This window comes from Phyllobates terribilis, unplaced genomic scaffold (genome assembly GCF_046119375.1).
Source record: "Phyllobates terribilis strain yellow unplaced genomic scaffold, ASM4611937v1 Scaffold_2__4_contigs__length_985480577, whole genome shotgun sequence".
NCBI classification, from domain to species: domain Eukaryota; kingdom Metazoa; phylum Chordata; class Amphibia; order Anura; family Dendrobatidae; genus Phyllobates; species Phyllobates terribilis.
The window spans coordinates 540679352-540703881 of record NW_027362762.1 but is presented as its reverse complement, the minus strand read 5'-3'; positions in this window follow the sequence as shown (position 1 = coordinate 540703881).

The following is a 24530-nucleotide window of genomic DNA, read 5'->3' as shown; positions in this document are numbered from 1 at the left end:
TTTTCAGAGCTAGATGCAGAAAAAAATTATATTCAATTTGCAACCTGATGGAGGTCAGTATAGATGGCGTAATAGAACAAGTCCCACACACAGCTAGAAGCCCAAATATTTTTTCAGAGGTAGATGCAGAAAAAAATTATATTCAGTTTGCAACCTGATGGAGGTCTGTATAGATGGATTAATAGAACAAGTCCCACACACAGCTACAAGCCCAATATTTTTTCAGAGGTAGATGCAGAAAAAAATATATTCAGTTTGCAACCTGATGGAGGTCAGTATAGATGGACTAATACAACAAGTCCCACACACAGCTAGAAGCCCAATATTTTTTCAGAGCTAGATGCAGAAAAAAATGATATTCAATTTGCAACCTGATGGAGGTCAGTATAGATGGAGTAATAGAACAAGTCCCACACACAGCTAGAAGCCCAAATATTTTTTCAGAGGTAGATGCAGAAAAAAATTATATTCAGTTTGCAACCTGATGGAGGTCTGTATAGATGGATTAATAGAACAAGTCCCACACACAGCTACAAGCCCAATATTTTTTCAGAGGTAGATGCAGAAAAAAATATATTCAGTTTGCAACCTGATGGAGGTCAGTATAGATGGACTAATAGAGAAAGTCCCACACACTGCTAGAAGGCCAAATATTTTTTCAGAGCTAGATGCAGAAAAAAATTATATTCAATTTGCAACCTGATGGAGGTCAGTATAGATGGACTAATAGAATGATGCTATGCCCAAAAGATTTTACTTCACTAGGTGCAGTAAAAAAATTGGTATTCTATACACAGGTGGTATATCTTGCAACACAGATAGGCTACTCCACTGACTAACACACTCTGCAATAGGCCAAAAAGGATTAGCTTTGCTAGATTCAGCCAAATGCTGTGAAAAAAACTTGCACAGCACTGGCACAGACCTGCCTGGCAAAAACTGATAGGAACTGATGTAACCTAGTCCTGAAAAGGACTCCAATTACAATTAGTCTTTACTCCCACAACCTATCTATTTAAGAGCACAGACCTGCCTGATAAAAGTCGTAGGAAATTCTGTAACCTAGTCCTTAAAAGGACTGCAATCACAACTATTCCCTACTCCCAAGCTATCTGTAGATTTGTGCGAAAATTGGCTTGAAATTAACAAGGTATAGCGCACACAGCAACAGCGGTGCCGTCTAACACGCAGCTGCAGCAGTGAGAAAATGGTGGCGACGGGGAAAATGGCTTGGTCTTATAGGGCAAGGACATGTGATATACACTGCCAATGACACATGCCCTTGCTTGTGTGAAAAAAAGCACTTCGCTCCGTGTGTGCGCTGCTGATAGGCTGACAGATTGCACCTCCCCACTGTAAATGCGGGAAAGAGAAAAAAAAATGGAGATCTTCATTATTCCTGCAGAGATCCATCCCCTGCCCCTCCCCCCACCCCGCTGTACACTCAAACTGCATATTAACATTAATTTTCATCATTACTGAGAAAAAATCCAGTTATGATTTTGGTGCACGAACAGTTATCGAACATAACCTCGAACAGCCGAATTTTTCTCAAATCGTTCGTGTTCGCCGAACGGCTCGAACACCGCCCAAAACAGCTCGAATTTGAGATTGGCGAACAGTTCGAGTAGAACAACGCTCATCTCTAGTTAGAACCCTCCTGTTTGTTTTTTCCATCTTGTGTTTTGCGGTCACGTGACCATCTGCCTTTATATTCCCGCTCCGCCTTTTTGGCTGTTTCTGGACTTCAGGGTAGTTTGACTGTTTTGCTAGCCAGGTGCTTCGGTGCCTGTATCTCTCAGTACGCTTGGTCCTTTGGGACCTCTAGTACCTTTTGTCAGTTTATCTTTTGTTTTCTGGAACAACTTCTCTGTTCACGAGGTGTCCTATTTTTGTTCCAGTCCTTAGTTCTTTTGGGGACCTCTTCCCTTTATTCTATAGGTCTTTGTTCAGACTAGCCTAGGACTAAGGCGGGTCGGTTCGCTAGGAACAGGTAGCCCACTACATCGTAGGGATTCAGCTTAGTCTTACTGTAGGGAAAGCAATCCCCTTCTTTCCTTAGTTCTTGTTTGCAGATCTTAACAGTAAGTCCAGCCCAGCCAAAAAGGCGAAGCTGGAATATAAAGGCAGATGGTCACATGACCGCAAAACACAAGATGGAAAAAACAAACAGGAGGGTTCTAACAGTATGAAACCGAGAGAAAAAAAGTGCCCACCTAGCTTGATGGGCATTCAAGCGCTTAGCAGCATCCAGATAGATCAAATTCTTATGATCTTTGAAAACCTGAATAGGAAACTAGCGCCTTCCAAAAAATGACGCCAATGTTCAAACGCAAGTTTAATAGCCAGCAACTCCTGAATTCCAACATCATAATTCAATTTTTTTTCCGAAATTTTTTTTTGAAAAGAAGGCACAAGGATGTACTCCATCCCTGTTCTCCTGAGACAAAACTGCTCCGACCCCCACCGATGAAGCATCGTCCTCGACCAGAAAAGGCTTGGTCTCATCAGGCTGCATAAGGATAGGGGCTGAACTGAATCTCTCTTTGAGATACTTAAATGCATCAATGGCCTCAGTAGCCAATTGGACCGTATTCGCACCTTTCCTGGTGAGATCGGTTAGAGGCTTAACAATTACAGAAAAATTCTTAATGAATTTCCTGTAATAATTGGCAAAACCCAAAAATCTCTGTATAGATTTCAAACCAATAGGCCTAGGCCATTCCTGCATAGCCTGAACCTTCACCGGGTCCATCTCAAAGCCCTCGCTGGAGACAATGTAGCCCAAAAAACTAATTTTCTGCACAGCGAACTCACATTTCTCCAGCTTAGCAAAGAGTTAATTATCACTCAATAACTGCAAAACTTCACATACCCTCTGCCAATGGGACTCCAGATCTGGGGAATAAATCAAAATGTCATCCAAATACGCAACCACATTCTTACCAATCAAAGGTCTCAAGATGTCATTAATAAGGTTCTGAAAAAATGCAGGTGCATTTGTAAGACCAAAAGGCATCACCAGTATCTCAAAATGACCTACCGGAGTGTTAAAAGGAGTTTTCCACTCATCACCCTCCTTCACTCGTAACAAATTGTATGCCCCTCGGAGATCAATCTTAGAGAACCACTTGGCCCCCACTAACTGGTTAAACAAGTCAGGAATTAACGGCAATTGGTAGGAATTGCGTACGGTAATCTTATTAATTTCACGAAAATCCAGACACGGATGCAAACCCCGGTTCTTTTTTTTAACAAAGAAAAATCCAACTGCCACAGGCGACTTAGAAGGTCTAATGTGACTAGCAGCCAGGCTAGTCTGCATGTACTCCTCCAAGGCCTTTCTTTCAGGGATAGTTAAATTAAACAAGCGACTCTTGGGAAGAGTAGCTCCCGGAATAAACTCAATGGCGCAATCATAATCCCTATGAGGAGGTAAAACTTGCGACTCCTCCTCCGAAAAAACCCTCCAAAAATCTTGAATAGGTACAGATAATTCCCCTTTTTCCACAGCCGCAATGCGACCATTACAACATTTATCATAGCATTTCGGACTTCAAGACTTTATCATTTTAGTAGCCAAGTCTAGCAAAGGATTGTGCAATTTTAACCAAGGCAATCCTAGAACGACTGGAGAGGGTAAATTATCTAATACAACCAAGTCCAAAATTTCTTGGTGAAGACCATTGATAGTGAGGGGAAATGCAGCAACCTTGTGAGTAATACATTTCAAGGGAGTGTTATCAATAGCAATCACAGAAATAGGTGATGACAAAGGTTTGGATTTCAATTTAAGTTTTTCCTAAAACCCTTTATCAATCACATTAAGTGTTGAACCACAATCCACAAATACCTGAAATTCAATCAAATTTTCCTGCAAAGTAGTACTCGTTGAAAGAAATACTCCTGCAGAGTGTAAACAAGCTATACGGGCATACCTGACCTTTTTTTTTTCTTTAATTAAATGAAGCTCACAATACTTAATCAAATGGTCAGCTTTACCACAATAAAGACACAATCCCTCGGCGAACCTCCCGTCTCTTTCCTGAGAGCGGAGCGACATCGCCCCAACCTCCATCATTTCACCGCCGTCTGAGCAGATTTTCTGGGGACTAGGACCTGGCATTACAGGAGTCTTTACCTCATTCTGCCTATATCTCAGCCTTCTATCCACACGAACAGCAAATTGCATGGCATCCTGCAGAGTCTCAGGTGCAAAGAATGCAATTAGCAAATCCTTAACCCTTTCACTCAGACCAGCAAGAAATAGACATTTCAGAGCAGGATCATTCCATCTGACTTCAGAAGCCCACCTTCTAAAGTGTGTGCAATGAATCTCAGCATCATCTGACCCCTGATTCAAACGCCTGAGTTCTGCCTCAGCAGATGAGATTCTATCAGGATCGTCATATAATAGACCCATAGCAGAAAAAAACTCTTCTACTGCCCTCAAACATGGATCATTAGGTTGAAGAGAAAAGGCCCACCCTTGTGGTTCATTGCGCAAAAGTGACATAATAAAACCAATGCGCTGTGATTCATTCCCAGAGGACCTTGGTCTCAAACGAAAATATAACAAACAAGCATTTTTAAAGGAAAAAAAATATTGCTGTTTACCATAAAAACATCCGGCAGTTCTACCTTGGGTTCCACAAAATGCGCTCCGGAACAGCTACTCACGTGTTGATAGAGCTTGGCCACCTCCAGAGTCAACCCCTGCAAGCATTGAGCCAAATCCTGGACGGAAGCCATACTGATCGCCGTATTAAAATTTCTTTATTTTTTTGGGCTGGACTTCAGTGTAGTTTGACTATTTTGCTAGCCAGGTGCTTCGATGCCTATATCTCTCAGTTCGCTTGGTCCTTTGGGACCTCTAGTACCTTTTGTCAGTTTATCTTTTGTTTTCTGCAACAACTTTCTCTGTTCAGGAGGTGTCCCATTTTTGTTCCAGTCCTTAGTTCTTTTAGGGACCCTTTCCCTTTATTCTATAGGTCTTCGTTCAGACTAGCCTAGGACTAAGGCGGGTCTGTTCGCTAGGAACAGGCAGCCCGCTACATTGTAGGGATTCAGCTTAGTCTTACTGTAGGGAAAGCTTTCCCCTTCTTTCCTTAGTTCTTGTTTGCAGATCTTAACATGGACGTGGCCGCAGGAGGAAAATTGATGACATATCAAAGAGATGGATAATACGAATGGTAACAAAAGAGCCCAGGATAACTTCTAAAGAGATTAAAGGTGAATTTCAAGCTCAAGGAACATCAGTGTCAGATCGCACCATCCGTCATTGTTTGATCCAAAGTGGACTTCATGACAGACGACCAAGGAGAACACCATTGTTGAAAAAATTCTTAAAAAAGCCAGACTGGAATTTGCCAAACTACATGTTGACAAGCCACAAAGCTTCTGGGAGAATGTTCCATGGACAGATGAGACAAAAATGGAAGTTTTTGGCAAGGCACATCAGCTCTATGTTCACAGATGGAAAAATGAAGCATATCAAGAAAAGAACACTGTCCCTACTGTGAAACATGGAGAAGGCTCTGTCATGTTCTGGGGCTGCTTTGCTGCATCTGGCACAGGGTGTCTTGAACATGTGCAGGGTACAATGAAATCTCAAGACTATCAAGGGATTCTAGAGAGAAATGTGCTGCCCAGTGTCAGACAGCTTAGTCTCAATCGCAGGTCATGGGTCTTGCAACAGGATAATGACCCAAAACACACAGCTAAAAGCACCCAAGAATGGCTAAGAGGAAAACATTGGACTATTCTGAATTGACCTTCTATGAGCCCTGACCTAAATCCTATTGAGCATCTTTGGAAAGAGCTGAAACATGCCGTCTGAAAAAGGCAACCTTCAAACACGAGACAACTGGAGCAGTTTGCTCATGAGGAGTGGGCCAAAATACCTGTCGAGAGGTGCAGAAGTCTCATTTACAGTTACAGGAATCGTTTGAATGCAGTGATTGCCTCAAAAGGTTGTTCAACAAAATATTAAGTTAAGAGTACCATCATTTCTGTCCGGGCATAATTCATGAGTTTAATTTTTTTTTTAATTCTGTGGAAGCAGGGTTGAAAAGCAATGTCTGACTTTCATTTGTTCATTTTCATAGATTTGTAGTTTATTATTACTTTTGTCAGATTCAAGTTATTTCTGAGACCATTGTGTTTTTTTTTTCATTAATTAGGGGTACCAACAATTTTGACCACGTGTGCATATATATATGTATTTTATTTTTGTATGGTTGGCATCTTATCTTTCTTTTAATCTGCTTTTATTTATTCTCTCTTTTTCACATTCTTTGCAATTTCCTTATTTAGTGTGGCGTTAGGAGAGATTGATATGTGCGCCCCAACTTTTATGATGGGTGGAATCAAGACATGGATTCTTATACTTCAAACATCATTGAACATCATCATATTTGGGATGACCGGCCTGCCACAATTATTTTTTGCAATTTTATGTTTTGTTTCTTATTTAATTATTTTAATTATTTTTTTGTTTCATGTAAATTTATTGGTTTATTTGTGTGACCATTTGCACTTTTTGGGATCAGGTTCCATATATTTTAGTTTGCACTAGCTATATAACTGATTATGACATGTTGTTGTGGCAGCGGATATCAATTTGTTAATTTGTCTGATGCTCATTGTATCTATGACTGGTGTGATATATATCTGTAGGCATCATCTATTGTATCTTTGCTGGTTGTTCTATATATTCATGCTCTGTCTTGTACCCCTTGTACTGGTCGGTGCTGTGCGCCTGCGCTGTGGTTAGTCCCACTTCCCCCTCATGTGCCCGGCTATCTGCGGCCTCCCTCATGTTCTCGGGAGTTGCGTCAACACTATGCTCCCACACATTCGCAGTTGGCGTCACAGCTTGGGCCCGTACGGTGGTGTCGGGGAACCCCTGGTGCATGCGCCATCATGCACCTTTCATTGGCGGCGTGTGTCTGCCATTTACATTGAAATGGCCATGTGATCACACATGTGACCTTGTTAGAAGCGTACCTATAGGTCCTTCTGATCAAGCCCACACAAGCCTCTTGAGAAAGCTTTGGGTTCTACCAGCGAAACACGCGTAAGGGCGCTTTTAGGCCACCATTCCTCTCTGTGGCACCCCACAGCGAATCTGACCTGCACTGGGTAAACCTTTTATGGTGACACGCTGCATTTATATAATTATAGTATGACCTTGTGAGCCCCTATATACAGTTAGGTCCATATATATTTGGACAGAGACAACATTTTTCTAATTTTGGTTCTAGACATTACTACAATGAATTTTAAACAAAACAATTCAGATGCAGTTGAAGTTCAGACTTTCAGCTTTCATTTGAGGGTATCCACATTAAAATTGGATGAAGGGTTTAGGAGTTTCAGCTCCTTAACATGTGTCACCCTGTTTTTAAAGGGACCAAAAGTAATTGGACAGATTAAATAATTGTAAATAAAATGTTCATTTCTAGTACTTGGTTGAAAACCCTTTGTTGGCAATGACTGCCTGAAGTCTTGAACTCATGGACATCACCAGACGCTGTGTTTCCTCCTTTTTGATGCTCTGCCAGGCCTTCACTGCGGTGGTTTTCAGTTGCTGTTTGTTTGTGGGCCTTTCTGTCTGAAGTTTAGTCTTTAACAAGTGAAATGCATGCTCAATTGGGTTGAGATCAGGTGACTGACTTGGCCATTCAAGAATATTCCACTTCTTTGCTTTAATAAACTCCTGGGTTGCTTTGGCTTTATGTTTTGTGTCATTATCCATCTGTAGTATGAAACGACGACCAATCAGTTTGACTGCATTTGGCTGGATCTGAGCACACAGTATGGCCCTGAATACATCAGAATTCATTTGGCTGCTTCGGTCCTGTGTCACATCATCAATAAACACTAGTGACCCAGTGCCACTGGCAGCCATGCATGCCCAAGCCATCGCACTGCCTCCGCTGTGTTTTACAAATGATGTGGTATGCTTTGGATCATGAGCTGTACCACGCCTTCATTATACTTTTCTCTTTCCATCATTCTGGTAGAGGTTGATCTTGGTTTCATCTGTCCAAAGAATGTTCTTCCAGAACTGTGCTGGCTTTTTTAGATGTTTTTTAGCAAAGTCCAGTCTAGCCTTTTTATTCTTGATGCTTATGAGTGGCTTGCACCGTGCAGTGAACCCTCTGTATTTACTTTCATGCAGTTTTTTCTTTATGGTAGATTTGGATATTGATACGCCTACCTCCTGGAGAGTGTTGTTCACTTGGTTGGCTGTTCTGAAGGGGTTTCTCTTCACCATGGAGATAATTCTGCGATCATCCACCACTGTTGTCTTCCGTGGGCGCCCAGGTCTTTTTGCATTGATGAGTTCACCAGTGCTTTCTTTCTTTCTCAGGATGTACCAAACTGTAGATTTTGCCACTCCTAATATTGTAGCAATTTCTCGGATAGGTTTTTTCTGTTTTGGCAGCTTAAGGATGGCTTGTTTCACCTGCATGGAGAGCTCCTTTGACCGCATGTTTACTTCACAGCAAAACCTTCCAAATGCAAGCACCACACCTCAAATCAACTCCAGGCCTTTTATCTGCTTAATTGAGAATGGCATAATGAAGGGATTGCCCACACCTGTCCATGAAATAGCCTTGGAGTCAATTGTCCAATTACTTTTCGTCCCTTTAAAAACAGGGTGGCACATGTTAAGGAGCTGAAACTCCTAAACCCTTCATCCAATTTTAATGTGGATACCCTCAAATGAAAGCTGAAAGTCTGAACTTCAACTGCATCTGAATTGTTTTGTTTAAAATTCATTGTGGTAATGTCTAGAACCAAAATTAGAAAAATGTTGTCTCTGTCCAAATATATATGGACCTAACTGTACCTTTAGCATGTGGTTTTTGTGTTAAGGACTCCCTTTGCTTTGCTATCTATTTAGGCACTCTCCAGATCGACTTGCTCTGTGGCGCTGCATGTCCCGGCACATTGCACCTTTGTCTCTTTTGTAAAGATATTGTCATGTATTACTATGTCCTATAGGATTTTTTTCTGTTTAATAAAATTTGTCCTTTTTATGCCATTTATACTCTTGTCCTCTTCTCTTTATAATTCCTCTTGAGAAGGCATGTAATGCTAGTCCTGGCATATTTCTCTGGCCAGATATCTAGCATTTTTTTGATACTATTGAAGTCACTGCTTTCTGGGTCTTCTATTCTTGGATTACGATATCGGAGAGAATGAGACACAGGACAGGATGTATGTGTCAAACAAGCTCTAACTTTATCACAAAGCATAGGGTTTATATACACCCTGAAGGCAGGAAACGGATTTACCATATATGGTCCGATTATACAATTTAGCACACAAAGACTGGTTTCTGTTCTCGTGATGTCTATGCTTGTGTTGAAACATTCAATCGGACACATTTAATTAGACACATTTAATCAGATACTTTCTGATGACTAGCAAGGACACGTTAGTCTCTATTGATACAAGGAAGGAACATTTAACTGTTGTTTTGACCTAAAGTAACTGTCAGATTTTATATAGCATAGATGGGGCCTTTAAACTTGAGGGACCTCATCTTCTGCTATAACATTCCGTCCTTTTATTCCTTCATTTATCAATATGAATTTCTATATTTTCTTTTAGTACAACTCTGAATACACATTAGAAAAAACTTAAAAACCAAATAAACCGCAAGACACATTAGCAAAACCTGAAAAATAGCTTGCACTATACCAGCCAACCACCCACCGATACCTTTAAACCAATTAACAGGATTTAGAAAGGGAAAGGTGTTTGCCCACCAGGAATCCTGATTCTTGAGGTTGGCCTCATCATAAAGTCTCCTTAATTTTACCACGTCTTCTAACTTATGTTTCAGCGTCAATACACTAGAATTGTCTATATAATGGCAGCATGCGGGCCCTATTATCTGGCACATTCCTCCTTGTGCCGCTGTTAAATAATCTAGTACAAGGGTATGTTGGTTCGTGACAATAATCAATTGATTCTGTACTGCAAGAGATCCGTTAACTATTTCTAAAATATCCCAAATCTGGTCATCAAGATAGTCCGTAGCTTCTACTAATTCATCCCACATTTGTGTCAACATAGGGTATATAAACAATGCACTGAAAAATTTGTTTACCCCTCCCATTTGAACTATATGGGGTCTCCCACTTGGTCTTTCTTTATTGTCTGCTGATCTCTTATGCAGTGTATGTTTTGGGATAGACAAAGATCTAGCTGGTCTGGAGTAACAATATAAGTTGCAGATGTCATTCTGGCTAAAGTACAAGTTCCTGTTACTCCTACTGGGAGCCACTTGAAAGCCTTGTCTCCACATACCCAATTAGAAGTGTGTAGATATCTTTCCAACAGGGAAGGTTTAAAGGCATCACTGCTTCCTGAAGTGGCATTAAAACTTATTTTTAATCCTTGTTCAGGTATTTTCCCTAGAGCAGTAATTTTTGTTTTGTTACGAGGTACCCACTCCCCTCCTTTAAATGCTATATACAACCTGGGAATTATTTGACCCGTCAGGTTCCCTTGCTACCAGGGAAATTTTGTCCACCCTACTACGGGAATCCCAACAGTGGTATTCCACAATCTCTGTGTGGCATTATTGGCCCAAGTATCTGAACAGTTCACCCAAAAGTTTATCTCTTCCCATGAGACTGGAACAGCGAGAAAGGGTATGCTAGTGGACGTCACAGGGGCATGTGTACATATCCAACAATTAGCAATAGTCTGGTTTTGCTCCTTTAGTCCATCGATTAGAGCAAGATGGTGTTTAATGAATCTATTGTCGCCTCCATCTGTAGTGCCCAACGTAGTCCATGCACCTGTGGTCGCAAGGATGCAGGTAAGTATAAACAATGTCTTCATTCTTTGTCCGCTGGTTCTCCTAGTATCTTTTTGCAATGGGACGCGTGGATCCAGGCCTCTTTTCCCTCTAGCTTAACGGCTGTGCTTGTGGTCATCAGAACTTGAAAGGGTCCGTCAAACCATGGATCTAGGCTTTTCCTCACGTGTCTTTTTATAACCACCCAGTCTCCAGGTTGCAGCGTATGGCTGCTGGAGTCTTGATCTGGATCTGGAAGAGAACTGAAGACATTTTCATGTATTTGCTTAATCTTTTTGTGTAAAGTCCTCACGTAGGAACTTAGCACATGGTTGTTCACTTCTAATGCTTGCGGATAGAAACACCTTAGGCTGGGTACGTTGCCAAACAATATCTCATATGGAGAGAGTCCAGTCTTTTTATTGGGCGTATATCTTACTGAAAACAGAGCAAGCGGCAAACAATCCGGCCATGGTTTTCCTGTTTCAGCCATGGCTTTCTGAATTTTTAATTTCAATGTCCCATTCAGTCTTTCCACATTACCACTACTTTGTGGGTGATATGGGGTATGGAATGCTTGTTGAATTCCTAGAGCTGACATGACTTCATTCATTATTTCACCTGTGAAGTGTGTACCTCTGTCACTCCCAATTACCTCTGGTACCCCATAACTGCAGACCACCTCCGCAAGCAGTTTCTTTGCGGTTGCCGTAGCCGTGGCTTTGGCAATCGGGAAAGCCTCTGGCCATCCTGAGAACAAATCAATACAGACCAACACATATTCCCATGATCCTGACTTTGGCAGCTGAATATAATCAATTTGCAGTCTCTGGAATGGATAGAGAGGCCGGGGGGTGTGTTTGGGTGGTGTTTTAACTACTCTACCCTGATTATGTGTAGCACATATCATGCACCCTTTTATTAGTTGTTCAATACAGGTGGAGAATCCTGGTGCCACCCAATATTTCTGCATCACATTCATCACAGCCGTTTTAGATTGGTGTACCGGTCCATGTAGCATCTGGGCAGCCGCTGGGTACAGTGCCCTTGGAAAGCATTGTCGTGTCCCTTTCCCCCATACCCCATTTGCTTCATTCAGGCATGCACCTTCCTTTAACCACTTATCAACCTCCTCCTTTTGAGCCTGAGCCTGCATTTGGGATAAGATGTCCTCCGACACAAAGGGGTTTTTAGGGGCACTTAACTGACGTACTGTTGACCCTTGTAGCAGCTTGCAGGCTGCTGTTTTTGCTGCTGCATCTGCCATCGCGTTTCCTCTACTCACCTGGTCGGTGCGTCTGGTATGTGCTCTTACCTTTATGACAGCTACTTTTTTGGGTAGTTGTAGTGCATCAATTAACTGCTGGACCGCATCAGCATTCTTTATGGGGTGTCCTGCTGCCATCAGGAAACCTCTTGACTTCCATATGGGACCAAAATCATGCGATATACCGAATGCGTACCTAGAATCCGTGTAAATGTTAACAATACTACCTTCTGCTAGTTTACAGGCCTCGGTTAGGGCCCTAAGTTCGGCCTCTTGAGCCGATTGGTGTGGGAGCATTGGTTCTGCCTTGATTACTGCATTGAGGGAGACAACTGCATATCCAGTATGGAAAGTACCCGAATCGTCCTGATGACGGGATCCATCTACAAAAAATTCAAAATCTGCATTTTCTAATTCATGTTCAAATACAGTAGGTAAACCTGCCGTTTCTTGTGCCATCATTTGTACACAGTCATGAGGAACTTCCTCTCTTGGATCTTCCTTAAAAAGCACAGTACCTGACCCCTCCTTTAGATCCGAGAGAGGTAACAAAGTTGCTGGGTTCAAAGTAGTACACCTCTGTAAAGAAACATTGGGAGGCATTAACAGTGCACATTGTAACCTGAGATGACGTGCTGCTGAGAGGTGAGCGGGTTGCACTTGGTTCAATATAGTGTAGACATCATGAGGTGTTAGAACGGTGAGCGGGTGGTCAAGAACAATGTCTGCGGATTTATGGAGTAGCAGTCCAACAGCATGCAGAGCACGTACACAGGATGGTGCACCTCTGGCTACCGCATCCAATCTGCCACTAAATAGGCAACAGGTCTCTGATTGTCACCATGTAATTGAGTTAAAACTCCTGCTGCATGTCCAGCTTGCTCGTGAAGGTACAGAGTAAATGGGAGCTCATAATTAGGTGTACCCAAAGCTGGAGCGGCCAAAATACGGTTTTTGAGAGAATAAAAACAGTCTATTGCCTCTGATGTTAGTACAAAAGGTGTTGGGGTAAGACAGTCATAAAGGGGCTGCATCAAAACAGAGACGGCATGAATCCACTGTCTGCAATAGGAAACAAGTCCAAGAAAAGTTCTGAGGGCTGCAACATTGTTAGGGACGATGAATGCCTGTACTGCTTGTTTGCGTGCATTTGTTAAATGATGGGCTCCTGGTGTAATGCAATGTCCTAAAAAGGTGACTGAAGATTTACAAAACTGAAGCTTATCTTTCGATGCCTTGCAGCCAGCGTGATAGAGAAACAACATAAGCGATATGGTTGCACTATGACATTGTTTCCTAGAAGAGGCACAAATGAGCAGGTCATCGACATATTGCAAAACAACGATATGTGGTTCAGACCATCCTTCCAGTATTTCCTGCAGACTTGCAGTGTACATGGTGGGGGAGTTCTGGGCACCCTGTGGCAACACTGTCCATGTATATTGACTGCCCTGGAGAGTGAAAGCAAACAGGTACTGGCAGTCAGGATGTAATGGTACACTGAAAAATGCATTTGCCAAATCGACCACTGAAAAGCAAAGAGAGTTAGAAGGTATCTGTGACAGAAGAGTATGCGGGTTGGGCACAACTGGTGTTAGAAGTTCTGTGGCTTTGTTAACCAACCGGAGGTCATGGACCATTCTATATGCGGCTGGTTGTCCTGGCACGCTCTTTTTCTTTACTGGGAACAGGGGAGTGTTGCAAGGGGACTGGGTTTTGACTAGGACTCCCCTGTGTAGTAATTTTTGGACGTGCTGGGCTATGGCATTCTCCTGAGCCGAGCTAAGGGGATACTGCCTCTGTTGAGGTAAGATTGCTCCTGGTTTTAATTTCACCATTACTGGTTGAACTCTTAACCTACCGACATCTGTTTTGTCTGAGGCCCAAAAGTCATGTGGCACAGCATGCTCCAATATCGGGGGAAACTCATTTTTCTCTTCTATTCCTGCAATATCTAGCGACATAATTTTGCAAAGGGTACTTGGTTTTAAACCTGGGGTCATGGTGACAGTGCCATCGGGATGATATTCAAAATGTGCTTGTAATTGGGACAACACATCATTTCCCAAAAGATTACATTGGCCTCGGGGCGATACCATGAGCTGGCTATGTACAGTATCTCCTTGAATTTGCAGGGGAATTCTCTTGGTGACAGGGAGCAGGACAGACGGGGAATTGAAGGGGGTGGCAATGACATGATGTGAAAAATCAGTGTCAGTGTATGGCCAATCACCTTGCGTAATTACTGAATTGTCGGCCCCCGTATCTACTTGGAAATCGATTTCATGTCCCCCTGGTAGGTTCACCTGCACTATACAACTGGGAGTTGGGGGTAAGGAGATGAGGGGGTTCATGTGCAAGCTACCCTTATCCTATGGGGGTGTTGTTTGGTCGGCTGGAGGACCCGTACTCTGAGCATTTGGATACGGGTTGGTCCTACAGTCCTTTCTAAAATGTCCTGGCTTTTTACATCCGTAACATAGTCTCTGTTCCCCTCCTGCAGTCCGTCCTTTGTCTCTGTTGTTTCTAGGGGTAGTCTCTACTATGTGTACAGTACTCTGGCAGCTCTCTTTGCTTGCGCTATGTCATGCTGTGCTCCCTGGGCTATTCTAGCCAAATCCTCTGCTTTCACTGATCTCCAGTCTGGTCTACTTGCTTTTACCTTCTCTGCAATCTCCTTCTTTAGTCCATTCATGAAAGCACTTGCTAATACCCTCTCACTAGTCTTATTTTCGGGAATAAATCCCATTTCTGACCAAGTTCTCCTTAATGCCCAAAAGTAATCTTTGGGGTCTTCTTCCTTACCTTGAACCCGATCTTCTAGTGTAACCTGCCTCTCTGCCTGTCTGTCTTTACATGCCTTTACCAACGCTGCTGCGAATAGGACTCCGGCTGCTGCATCATTAGATTCTGCATCTACGGGTCCGGTCCTATTGGCATATTGTTTTTTTTTTGTCTCATCTATTAACCTATCATAGCGGGCTTCATCTGTCAATTTTCCCTTAATTACCCCTTGTAAATCCAACCTAGTTGCATTGTACGTATCCTGTATGGTTCTTATCATTCTGGCAAAACCCATCGGGGACTGGGACGGATCTGGCAACTGGGAAATCAACGCCAATTGTTCTGAGGGACTCCATGGTCTATACATTAACATTGTACGGATTTCTTGACCTGGAACAACTGCGTCCCCTACTGCTGCTGCTGCTGCTCCCGGTGCTCCTGGCACAACTACCATTCTCGTTAGGAATAGACTAGCTGGGTGGGGTCTCGGTCCTCCGCATGTCACACAGATGTCTACTGTCAAGGGGTTCTGCTGTCCACATCTGGGGCAAACCCAGCAATTGGGTTCCTGGGAATTCTGGTACTGGGGTGGGGGTGACGTTGGGGGCAGATAGGGAGAAAAATCTGTCATTCTGGTTTTTGTCAGTCTGTAACATCCGTCTCCTAGTTCTTCAATCTTTCCTTCAAAATGAGCGCATGCATTCATCCATACATCCACTGTCTTCAACAGACCCTTATCTTTCAGCCATCCATGATAGGAGTTAAAGAAGGATTTCCATTTCTCTCCGTTCATCTCTCCATTTTCATTCATTCCCGCTTTACACAATATTTTGTCAATTCCAATCAGTGCCTGTTTCCCTTCTCTGCGTACTACTAAGTCTTTGGCAGTAATGCCTTCTTTGGCATTTTGGTTCATCATTCTTTCGGTTCTCCTCACTTAGAGTAGACTCCTCAGTCACTTAGGCAATGGGCCACAAAGGTTTCTGAACCACACCACTACTAGGCTTCCAGGACTTATACGCCAACCAGAAAAACAGACCAAAAACACCGATCCCGAGACACACCCACAACACAATCATCGGATCCATACTTTCATTCTTAAGTTTTTCCAAAGGATAGAAGGCAGGACTGACAATTTATCTGAGGGGATTCTACTGGTTCAAAGGGACCTGTGCCAGACAACAATCTGTGAATTACCTGGGAGCCGACCGCTCGGGGGTGAGGGAGTCTCTTCTATGTAGTGATATAATTTAGGTAGAATATAACAGTTATTCTTACCTCAGCGCTGTATATATCACTAACAGAGAGCTTCGCTCGTCCCACATCTCGGACCGGTCGAGCACCCCTGGGTAGATTAACTCAGGTACCTGTTCGGGCGCCAGCTGACGTCACTGCTTTCTGGGTCTTCTATCCTTGGATTACGATATCGGAGAGAATGAGACACAGGACAGGATGTATGTGTCAAACAAGCTCTAACTTTATTGCAAAGCATAGGGTTTATATACACCCTGAAGGCAGGAAACAGATTTACCATATAGGGTCCGATTATACAATTTAGCACACAAAGACTGGTTTCTGTTCTCGTGATGTCTATGCTTGTGTTGAAACATTCAATCGGACACATTTAATTAGACACATTTAATCAGATACATTCTGATGACTAGCAAGGACACGTTAGTCTCTATTGATACAACGAAGGAACATTTAACTGTTGTTTTGACCTAAAGTAACTGTCAGATTTTATATAGCATAGATGGGGCCTTTAAACTTGAGGGACCTCATCTTCTGCTATAACACTATGTACAGGGCCTTTGTTTGTATATAAGTTCCCTGAGGGGTCTGGTTTCCAGAATGGGGTCACTTGTGTGGGATTTCCACTGTTTAGGCACATCAGCAGCCCTCCAAACGTGACATGGTGTCTGTTAATTATGTCAGCAAATTTTACATTCAAAAAGTCAAATGGTGCTCATTCCCTTCCGAGTCCTGCTATGTGCCCAAACAGTGGTTTTCCCCCACATATTGGGTATTGGTGTGCTCAGTGAAAGTTGCACAACAAATTGTATGGTCCATTTTATCCTGTTGCCCCTGTAAAAGTAAAAAAATGGGTCTAAAGTAAAATTTTTGTGAAAAAAAGTTAAATGTTTATTTTTTCCTTCCTCATTCTATTAATTCCTGTGAAGCACCTGAAGGGTTAATAAACTTCTTGAATGTGGTTTTGAGCACCTTGAGGGGTGCAGTTTTTAGAATGGTTTCACTTTTGGGTATTTTCTGTCAATATAGACCCCTCAAAGTCACTTCAAATGTGATGTGGTCCCTAAAAAAATGGTTTTGTAAATTTTGATGTAAAAAATTAGAAATCGCTGGTCAACTTTTAACCCTTATAACTTCCTAACAAAAACAAATTATGTTTCCAAAATTGTGCTGATGTAAAGTAGACATGTGGGAAATGTTATTTATTAACTATTTTGCTTGACATGACTTTCTGATTTAAGGGCATAAAGATTAAAAGTTTGAATATTGCAAAATTTTCAACATTTTTGCCAAATTTCTGATTTTTTCACAAATAAACATAAGTCATATCAATTCAATTTTACCACTATCATGAAGTACAATATGTCATGAAAAAACAATCTCAGAATCACCGGGATCTGTTAAAGCGTTTCAGAGTTATTACCTCATAAAATGACACTGGTCAGAATTAAAAAAATTGGCCCGGTCATTAACGTGCAAACAGCCTTCGGGGTGAAGGGGTTAGGTTTGACTAACCTGGGTTACTGCCTCTTTATTGCACTGAACACCTGAGAACACTGTGAACACCGCTGCATTACATAAGCCAAGCTTTTTTTAAATTTCAAACCACCATTATTTCACACAAAGCAGGTTAAACAGTATGGATGACAATAGTCAATGTTTGGAACAAAAAAATGTGGTCACCTCTAGCAGGCTGGTGGGTGGCGTGCTTGGTCAGAGAGCCTATGTATATAAATAACAAAAGACTGACCATCACTTCCAAACAGAAAACAGGTGTGTACAGGTGCAAACTAAGAGTAGCCATCTCCAAATACAACTAACAAATAAAGTTGCACTCTGTAGAGCTATAGCATGCAAAGTTGAAATATATGAAATTTGAATATCATTACTGCTCTAGGAAATAGGAAAAAACAAGAATACTTAGTGCATAAATTGGCCAATTCATGTATGACCAGCAAGTGAGATAAGACGATTCTCTTTGCTGGCACCTAACCTAATGTGATTCTTCTCCTGGACTGATCGCCTACATTTATATTTCTAGAGCAGTAATGCAATTCATATTTCATATTTCATGTTTGTATGCTATAACGCTACAGAATGCAACTTTATTTGTTAGTCGGGCTATGTTCAGACTGGGCTGATTTGGAGACTGGTTTTAGAATTCCGAATACACAGAATATTCGGAGGCACTTGTACACATGGGTCTCTGATACTGGCACTGGCATTAATTAGCAAGATAGATACATGAATGGGGTAATCAACCCTTGATACCTGTCCAGATTCCCATACTGGCAGCGGCCACACATGGACCAGGGAACGAGGTTCAAGCACTGGCCGCACTAGGATCAGGGACATCGGGTTCAGGACTGGTCGCACACGGATTGGGGAATGAGTTTCAGGCACTGACACCTAGGACTTTGAGTTCAGGACGGGCCCAAGACCCAAGGAGGAGAGGCAAGGGAGACACACACCAGGTACAGGAGAGGCAGGGGTACAATGGCAAAGGCCTGGGTCAATTTTATGACACCCTCCCAGCGCCCAGGCCCTGATGACCGGGTATTTTTGACAAGAAGGGAAAAGTTTGTAAAGATGGTCAAGCAATACCTGACCGTCCAAACCAGCGTACTACCTAATTCCACTGCAATATCCATTTTTTTTATAAAAATTTCAATTTTGGTTTACTTAAATTATTTTTTTAAATCCTTTTAAAATATTGCCTTATACACAAGTCATTAAACAGGAAAGAATGTTTTTTAAGATTTTTTTTCCTGTAAACTCCAATTTCTCTTTGATTTTGAATGTTTTATTGTCAGTCCTTAAAGTGTGACAGCATTGTTCTCAGCAGTGATCTGGGAGTCAGAGATGATTCCAGGGGTCTTCCCCATGAAGTTCTCCTTCCATTCAGCACTTTTTCCATCCATTTTAACTGACCTCCAAGACCTCCTTGTAGGGCCTGCAAGAAAAATGCTTGGATTTCCTTTTGACTCTCATTATACTCATTACTAGAAACGAGCATCTGAGCATTAGAAATTGCTTGGTTCGAGTAATGATCATTAGTGATGGGCAAGCGTGCTCGGTTAACCCCTTCGCCGAGCATGCTTGTGTACTGCCTGAGTATTTTTGGCATGCTCGGCAACTATGTTCGAGCCGCGGCGGCCACATGTGTCACGGCTGTTAGACAGCCGCGACACATGTAGGGATTGCCTGTTTGTTAGCACGCTCGCCCATCATAATGAGCATTGAAGCATTTTAGTGCTCACTCATCACTAAACAGCAGCCCTCAGCCGCCCCTGAAATGGCACATCCATTTGATGCACCAATTCTGGTGCTTAGCCCTGGCTCTTACTATTTGCTCTTGTGCGTTTGCAAGAGGGGTAATAGTGTTTTGGGTGACGTCAACTGTTTTATGTTTGCTGACATCAAGCCCAGGGGTTAGTAATTGAGAGGTGTCAATCAGATAGCCCCATTACTAGCCCCATAGCCAAAAGTAATAAAGACACACGCAGACAAAAGTCCTTTAATTAAAAAAATAATTCCCCTACAATTCCCCTCATTTTCCCATTTATTACCATAGAAATCAAAGTTATACTCACTTGTCCACCATAATTCCATAATAAAGAGGTCCCATGACAATCCCCAACTCTACTACATCCAGATGGTGTGGTGAGCAGTGACATCAGTAACATGACCGCTCACCACGCCAACTGGTGTTATTAGTCTGGAAGGGGGCCAATATCCTATTAATATCAACCCGCAGCTGTCAGTTAAGCTTTTTGCTGGTTATTAAAAATAGAGGATACCCTGCATCACTTTTGGGGGTCCCCCCTTTGCTATTATTAATAGGCTGGGAACCTTTAAGGCTATTGGACCCTTCCCAGAATAATAACACCAGCCCCAAGTTGTCTGCTTTTCCTCAGCTGATTAGTAAAAGAAAGGGGGACCGCACGCAGTTTTTTTTTTAAATATTTATTTAATATGCACTATTCACAGACGCAGGGGCTGACTCCAGCTCTCATTAGCGTCACCTGGTCGCGCTGATCGCAGGGAAACCAGACGACGATCATGAGAGTTGGATTCAGCACCCAGCGCCTGCGAACAGCACTAACTGCAAAGCTTTTTCCATATGCCAGTACGTGAAACACTGATGGTGCACATGGACGGCACATCGATGTTACGCATGGACACAAGGACATGGATAGTACAGGTACTGTTTTTTTCAGTACTGGAAATATTAGGACGTATGAAGGGGGCCTAAGAAGTATGCAAACACTGAACACATGAAACTTGAACTGCATTACTGCCACATAGAATATATTTATAAAAATGAAGATACATAGAGCATAAATTGGCCAATTCATGAGAGCCGACCAGCCACAATATTTTTTGATGGGACCCTAACCTAATATCATGCCTCCCCAGGACTAAAAGTCTACAAATTTAAAGGACAGGTAGGGTCCAGCATTAATTACAAAACAGCCTTAGGCCTCCTTTACACATCCTGGTGATTCCTGTACAGGAAAAACAGTACTTGTGAGGTCCGTGTCAGTGTGCCATCTGTTTGTACTTGTGTGACAGACGTGTGACATCCATGTAGCCATGTGTCCGTGTGACATGTACCAGCTCCTGGGAAAAGCAGCACAGTTTGCGTCGGCTGCTGAAGGCAGCTCTCATCATTGTCCCCTGCTTGAGCTGAGATCAGTGTGACCAGGAGACAATGATGGGAGTTGTATTCAGCACCCACTGTGTACATCCTGTGTAAAAATAAGAATTAAATAAAAAAATGGTGTGGGCTCCAGCCATTTACTCATAACAAGCAGAGCGAAAACCACCCACTGGGGCTGATATTACTAGCCAGGGTAAGGGGCTATTAGCCAAAAATGTTCCCTGCTATTATTAACAGCTCACAGCTATTTGATTAGCATTTACTGGCAAGATTACAGGGGACCCCAGAAAAAAATTGATTGACTTAGGGTCTCCCTATAAATTCTAACCAGCAAAGGCTAAACAGACATCTGTGACCCGGTATTAATAGCTAGTAATATCAGCCCCCAGTGGGTCCACATTAGAAAATGATAATTTTTGTCTGTTACTGCTGTGCTACATAAATCAGGCCACATTTGAGCTTTTAATTTTTTTTTCTGATCTTCTGCTCCATCCAGGAGTTCACATTAGAAAATCTACATTTGTGTCTGGTACTACTGACTCGCCCCCTGGGCCGTGGGGTACTCAGGGCCAGGCCTCTGGATGCGCATGGGGAGCAGTAGTGGCGACCCGGTCCCGTGCTCAGGGTGTCAGGCTTAAAGGGGAACAGTCTTTTGATATATGTATGGGAAGTTCCGACTACGCTACCCGTGGATTGCGGTCAGGGATAACCGCCGCTGCAGTGCAGACCGCTGGGGCAGATGTAAATGTGCAGCACTGAGTAGTATAACTCCCCACGGGAGGAGTGTAGCCCCAGGGCCGTGTAAGTGGATGATGGAGGGGATGATTCCGATCGCAATAGCCAGGAAACGGAGGCCTCTTGAACAGTTCAGGGTCTTTATTGGAACAGGTGAGATGACCCAAAAACAGTCCCGGCTAGGAGGGGGCCTGGATGTCTGAGAACAAGTGGGAAGCCCTCCTGGTCAGGGTGAGGGTGAAGGCCTACCGTGCTCTCTGCGCTCTTTCTGGCTATTTCCCTCCTCGTGGTGTAACAGCCCACGTTCCTGAGCTCGCCGTGTCTTCTCGCCCGTATGGCTTGCAACTTGGGTCCCTTTCTACTCTTGGCCTGGTGCAGCTTAGCTGGTCCCTTCTGCTGTGGCGGAACCTCCGGGCTTCTTAGGCCAAGGGACATACAATCCCCTGCGGGCTGGTTATTTGTTGTAGGACTTGGAATCCTAACAGCCTCAGACACCAAAGTCCGGTAGATCAGTTTCTCTCTCAGCCAGGACAGGCTCACCTCGCCTTCCGTCCCTGGCTCGTGGCTCCTCTACTGTCACACGACCCCCTCAGCTACAGCTGAACTGACTCTCCCTTCTCTGGGACGCCTCTCACTTCAGAGACAGGTCGTCCAGTTCTCTCTAACCCTGCCCCCAGTTCCAGCTTTTATAGGGGCAGCCAGCTCCCCCTACTGGCCTGGGACCGGAGGTGCTGCATGCTAATGGTCCCTAACCAGGGAACCTCCCCCTTGCTCTCAGACACAGCTTTATTAAACATTTGTGTCATTCAGACCAGGGTGACACATTCCCCCCTAGTAAAACGTAGTACTCCGGGACTAAGCTTAAAACAAGAGTAATATGCATGACCATAAAAACATTATTAGGCAAGTAAAAGCAAACAACGCACAGGTTGAGTTCTTAAGGTCACAGTGTGGTCTGTGACCGGGTGTCCATTTCACCAACAACAACAGGGAGCTTTAACCAGATGGGGGGGTCTGCCATAGCCCCAAGTCTTTGACAGTCCTTGTTCATTCCGTTGGTTAAGCTCCAAACATATTTTCAGGAAAGTCTCAGTTACTCACAGTTCATAACCTGTTAGTCCATGTATTAACTGAAAGAAACTGAGAAAATGCATAGTTACTTGTCATGCAATTACATTTTAAACAATTCAACATTTTGCTGGCTATTTACATTTGCTATCACATCCTACACTCTCCAGCAACCTGGTATTTGCCCCTTAGTGCTCCGGGTTGACCTACGTAACCCACTGTCTGGTGGTGGTCTAACCTGGCTTTTCTCACTAGCGCTCGGGGTGCAGTCACTGTCTAGATTTACAGGCAGGGCAGGCAGCTGTCTGCGGGTCCTTTGGCTTACCGCAGGCATGGCAGGCTCATTGTCAGCAGAGGGTTGACTCTCCTGGGCTTCTGGTACAGGCTCTTCTGCCTCTGGGGCTGCTTGTTCTTCTTCACCTTCCTGCTCTAGTGTAGGTTGTTGCTGAATTGGTTGCAGGAAATGCAGGACGGATACCACTATGGCATCGTTTATTCGAGTCCAGGACTGAGGGAACTCCCCAAGAACTCTTCTGATCATCTCTTCCTTGTCCTCTGCGGGTTCAAGGTCACTTTGATCCTCTTCTGCACTCTGTAGTTGCTCGGGGCACCTTTTTAGGTGGTCTCTGGAGACGGTACTAGTGGTTTCTCCTCCATCCTTGGTGATCACACACACCTTCGGGTTGTCGTGATCAGACTGCAGTTCTGTGTAGGGTTCCCTTTCCCACTGGTCATCCAGCTTGTGTAGCCTTCTCTTTCGCTTCAGGACCTGCTCACCAGGTTCTAGGGGACCAGCAGGGGTGTGTTGGTTGAAGAGTCTCTCTTGCCTTTCTCTCACCTGGGCCAGGCTCTTCTCCACACTCTCCTGTACCTTCTTGTACTGCAGTCGCCTTTCCGTATCCCAGTCCACATCTGGGGAGGTGTCCTCGGGTGTTAGGACTCCCATCTCCAGGTCTATGGGCAGCTTACCTGGTCTGGCTCGCATCAGGTAAGCCGGGGGGCAGTTTGTAGCATTCACCGGGATATGGTTGTATAAGTCTATCAGGTCCGGCAGTTTTTCTGGCCACAGGCTGCGTTCCTCCAGGGGCAATGTCTTCAGGAGATCAATGACTATATTGTTCATTTTCTCACACATCCTGTTGGTTTGTGGGTGGTAAGGCGTTGTCCGAATCATCTTACAGCCATAGAGGTTGCAGAACTCTTGGAAGATTTCAGCATCGAACGCTGGACCCTGGTCTGTCAGGACCTGTTCCGGATACCCGTGTGGGCGGCAGAAGTATTGCTGGAAGGCTCTGGCCGCCGTTTGAGCTGTCAAGTCTTTTACAGGGACCACTACTAGAAATCGGGAATAGTGGTCCACGATTGTCAGGGCATAAACGTATCCTGACCGGCTTGGAGCCAATTTGACGTGGTCCAGAGCTACCAGCTCAAGAGACTGCTTGGTGACGATGGGCCTCAAGGGTGTCTTCTGGCTGGTGCGGTCCTTCCTCCTTAGATTACAAGGGCCTGGTGATCTTATGCCTGGGGGTTGGCCCTCTGCCCCAGGTTGGACCCGTTTAAATTACAGTACCTGGAAATGTGTCCGGGCTGGCTGCATCGACGGCAAATGGGCTGTCCATCCTCTGCGTAGCGGTCTGTGGGCCTCCCTCGGAACGACGGGGTCCTCCTCTGTCGACGCCACAGGACATCCTCCGGACTTGAAGCCAACTCGATGGGTCTTGACGGGTCCACTTGTAACGCCTGGACGGTCCTGGTCAACGCCGCGACGCTCCTGGTCAGCTCCTGGACTTGGTGGTGCAGATCTTTCGATGGGGCTTGGTTCAGGGCCTGTGCATCGGCCCCCACAGAGTCCATAGAAGAGGGCACCGCCTCCTGGTGGTAGGTGAGAGCAGGGCGCCGGGGGTTTATAGCGCCACTTGGTGCAGGTTCACGGAGCA